Below are 4,599 nucleotides of genomic sequence, written 5' to 3' on the forward strand. Positions count from 1 at the left end.
CCTGAGGCACTTACCGGCGAACCTATTCGAAACACCATTTTCTCTCTCATTTCTAGAGTAGCTCGTCACGATTATATACTATCCCATATTACAAATCTTGTTCATTCGCTCGCTCCAACCGCCAATCATCCCGGTGTACTAGCAGAAGTTAACGAACTTCGCGCTCCCTTGACGGCTTTGGAGAACATGGTGCGAAGGTTGCAAACACCAGCAGCAGCACCATCAGCATAATCAGCACCACCATCAATAACATTAACAATACCATCATCACCACTAACAAAAAACATCCGCATCACACATCTCGACATCATAATCTGTCCCACAAACATCAACATCATACGACCATAGATACCAAGGAGTACCAACAATAATGAAAGATGAAGTGTTGATCCATAACTTCATTGATATTCTGCGAAGAATATGTGGTTTCAAAAAGTTTTAGAGATTTCTTATTCTGGCTCAAATCGAAAAGCAAGTGAGATTAATATCATATGAACTCATTAAATTCATGATTTCGTCTGAAGAAAATATATATGTATATATGTTTTCATAAAGATTGTAATTAAAAGTTCTTTTGTACAAAATATTAATGGTGAAAATTGTTTTTTAACTGGTAGGTAATACTCGAGGAATAATTAGATTTCATCTTAATAAGTTACATTGTACATTCGTCGAAGCTGATTCAACAGTCATTTACTATCCTACTTACAACCACCGATATACGTATCCGTTCACCGCAGAATAACCATTTTCATTCAATTTCATATTTGGATTTTGAATTCTCAGAATCCAACAAGTGGCATATGAAGAAAACATATGACAAAATAAAATCTGTTAGAAACAAACAAATTAACTATGAAAAATTTTGTTAAGAATCCACGCTAACTGTTCCAGCTAACTGTTCCTAGCTAACTGATTACATTTTATTTATCGCAGTTTATTTATCGCAATTTAATTATCGCACTTTTATTTATCGTCATTTAATTTCTGTAATTATTTTACGCACTTTAAATATCGGGACACGTATACATGGTTTCGACATATCATATTGACCCATCTATATATTTATCTTGGAACAACCATAGACACTCTATATGCAAATGACGGAGTTAGCTATACAGGATTGAGGTTGATTCCAATATATATATATATAGTTTGAGTTGTAATCAATACTGAGACCAGTACACGGGTCACGATACGTATTAATTAATTCGAATGTTATATATTAAACTATATATGAACTATTGGACTGTTAAATGTGGACTATAGACTGTGGACGAATAATATTGGACAATTAAAATGAATTAAAATACTAATTATAACATATGAAACTAAATAATTCTTCAAGTTTGCCACTTGATTTCATCTTAAACCTCAATTGTATCTTGACGATTACAATCAGCGTTCAAATCTTTCATGATTCTTGAAAACACCTTGATCGAGAGAATGAACCAGCCGCACTTCATCTACGAAAGAAAAGAATGATGCATATAGTTATGCACCTGAAAAACCCTCGGAAACTGAGTAAACGTTTAACACGTAGCTGTGCTAATTCCTTTAGTGTTATTATTACCCAAAATAATTTGGTAATCCCTTTCAAAGTAGCAAATTTTGTCACAGCTCCAACAAGTCAACTCCGATTTTTCATGCGAAACAACCTTATTATAACTTTGATATATATGCGTGCTCATTTATTGTTACTGTGGAACCTTTTATATTCCACCATATTACCATCAGCGTTTAATCATCTAAAAACACAATTTTCTTGAAACCTCTCGGATTGATAACCAATGACCCAGATCTGTTAACTTTGAAAATGCTGACGAAACAGCGAAAGCTATAGATGGTCTAAATGGCCAAAAGCTTGATAATAAGAATGGTGTGTTGAAAAAGCTCAGATTTGGAACTGAAAAACAAAATGAGCAAACCATGAAGGAGATCAAGGATAAATACAAGGACCAAACCCTATATTCAAAGAATCCAAAAAAAATTTGGATCCACCGAAATCTTTAGAGAATATCTTTTTCCGAAGTCATGTTAAAATCTTGCGGAAAATTTTTCTTCGTCAACCTTCAAACTTAGAAATTCAAAAATATCATCATAAATATCTTCGATATTTCTGAGGATATTTTCATAAATATTCTTGTCCGAAATTATCTATCTCTTCGTGTTTTTTGTACCCCATTATATGGGAAACCTCTGTAAAATCTAAGTATAAATTATGAATAATCTCTAGAGAAGTGTTGGAAATTGAAGCATGAGTTAGTATAATATAATGCGCTTGGCCAACGTGATTATATTATAGTAAGTCATGCTGAGTTTCTAATGAAATGTGATGATGGTTCACAGTAGATTATACCACCATCATGTGTCATGTTACATAACTCTTTCATTCTACATAACCTCCAAACATATCAGGAAGAATATATTTTTGATAGTTCTATCTTCAGTAATTTTGATAAATTTGAAAATTAAATCGTGCTATCACGTTCCTTCCTGCTTAGAACATTATAATCATTCGAAATTCTATATCTATGAATTCTGGACCATTATTCGCTTGACTTGAAATCGGGAAGAGAAAACAAAAGCATAGAGCTTCGAAATATAAGTGAGAATATAAAGCCCGATAACAACGCGGAAATTACAAACCGTGTATGTCAATGTTTATCGCAACATAAAGACACGGGAGAATTAAAAACACTATAACCCCAAAGGCGAAGTAGAAGAAAGTAGATTCCTCTGGTGGAAGTTGGAAAAGGAGAATGAATGTTGCGATAGTAAGGATGAGGACAAAGATCAGAACTGGATTAAGCATTTTCACAATCGTTTGAAAGTATGGATCGAGAAAGAAAGAATTGAAGGGGTTAAAATAATGGAACGGAAGAAGTTCATTTATAGAGAAGATACCAGACAAAGCAATCAAGACAACGTCAAAAGTCAAGACGCACCATATTTTCTAAATTCAACAGTGACTACGTCAAAAGTTAAATCTCTATCTCGATCTTTTGTGATAGCTCCACTCATACGCTTCAAGTAATCGAATTGTTTTATCCATATTACTCAATGATGATAAAACTCTATTTATCAATTCATATTCATCATGAAAACATTTTTATTGTTAGCCATGACGACCTCGATCAAATTTCGGGATGAAATTTCTTTAACGGGTAGGTACTGTCATGACCCAGAAAATTTTGACTAATTTTGAACCAAACTCTCGATACGATTTAATATCTTTAATACGATAAGCAATGTCTATAAAGTTGAGTCTCAAAATTTTGAACTATTTACCTGGAATCATTTAACCTTTGTCTATTCTTGACAATTCACGAACCATTACTTGTAAATAACTAGATACATGTATGTTTAAATATATCTATATATAAAATAATCTGAGATATAGTTTAATATAATATATGATTTAATTGTATGAACTAAATTGTAAAATGAAATAAGAAATAATAAAATCTATTATTAAAATAAATCTATATATACATAAAAAGTATATTAAATATATTTCAAAGTTATTTAGAAAACAATAGTAACAACCAGTTATCACTCGAATGATATTACACGAGTGAAAAAGGAACTTATGTGATTTTAAAATAAACGGTGATCCGAAAATGAGTTATACAAACTATAGACTTATTAAAAATATAATTAGGAACTATTTGTTTAATTTTAAAATTTTTATATTTTACTTAAGGGTTGGGAGTAAATAATTATTATAATTTTTAATGACCAATTTTTATACAATAATGACTAAAATAAATAAATATATTTAATTTAAAAATTTGGAATTTTTCTGAACACTTTTATCCGCCACTTATTAACAACGGAGTACAAAATACCATGCGTGAGTAAACTATCTGCAGAATAGTAGGAAATGACTTTTCACGTTTCTTAAATTGTGTTACTATATTATTATTATTATTATTATTATTATTATTATTATTATTATTATTATTATTATTATTATTATTATTATTATTATTATTATTATTATTATTATTATTATTATATCAACTATTCATTAGAGAGTCACACACACATATAATATAATATGAATGAGTCACTGTCAATTCCTGAATCATCGGCGCACATCTAGTTTTCATGGCCCAATTTAATCAATATTATATACAATACAATCTCTCATATTCTTTACCATATAATAAAAACCTCAACAAATTGCTCGGTCAAATTCCATGCACAATAATTGCGAAATTAGTGGACACGTTATAATTATAAATCAACTTATATCCTTGATAAAAAAAATAGATTACTCAATTACATTAAATATAAAAATCGTAAAAATTGTGTGAGTCAAGATAAGCGTGCCCCTACATTCCATTTATTAAACAAATCGAGATCCCAATCTTTATGGCATAATTTACGGTACATATTTTTGTTTCCATTTACCTAACTTACAAATCCAATTGTACACAACTCATTCACCAAACTCTCCATATAAATGAGTCCCCCCAAATAAACCTATGCAATTGTTAAGAACATATATTCGGAGAAAAAAAAGAAAACATCGAATGAAACCGTGAGGGAAACGTGAAGCTTTCGTATTAATTTTGTCTCTAACTCGATTCC

This window comes from Rutidosis leptorrhynchoides, chromosome 4 (genome assembly GCF_046630445.1).
Source record: "Rutidosis leptorrhynchoides isolate AG116_Rl617_1_P2 chromosome 4, CSIRO_AGI_Rlap_v1, whole genome shotgun sequence".
Classification (NCBI taxonomy): domain Eukaryota; kingdom Viridiplantae; phylum Streptophyta; class Magnoliopsida; order Asterales; family Asteraceae; genus Rutidosis; species Rutidosis leptorrhynchoides.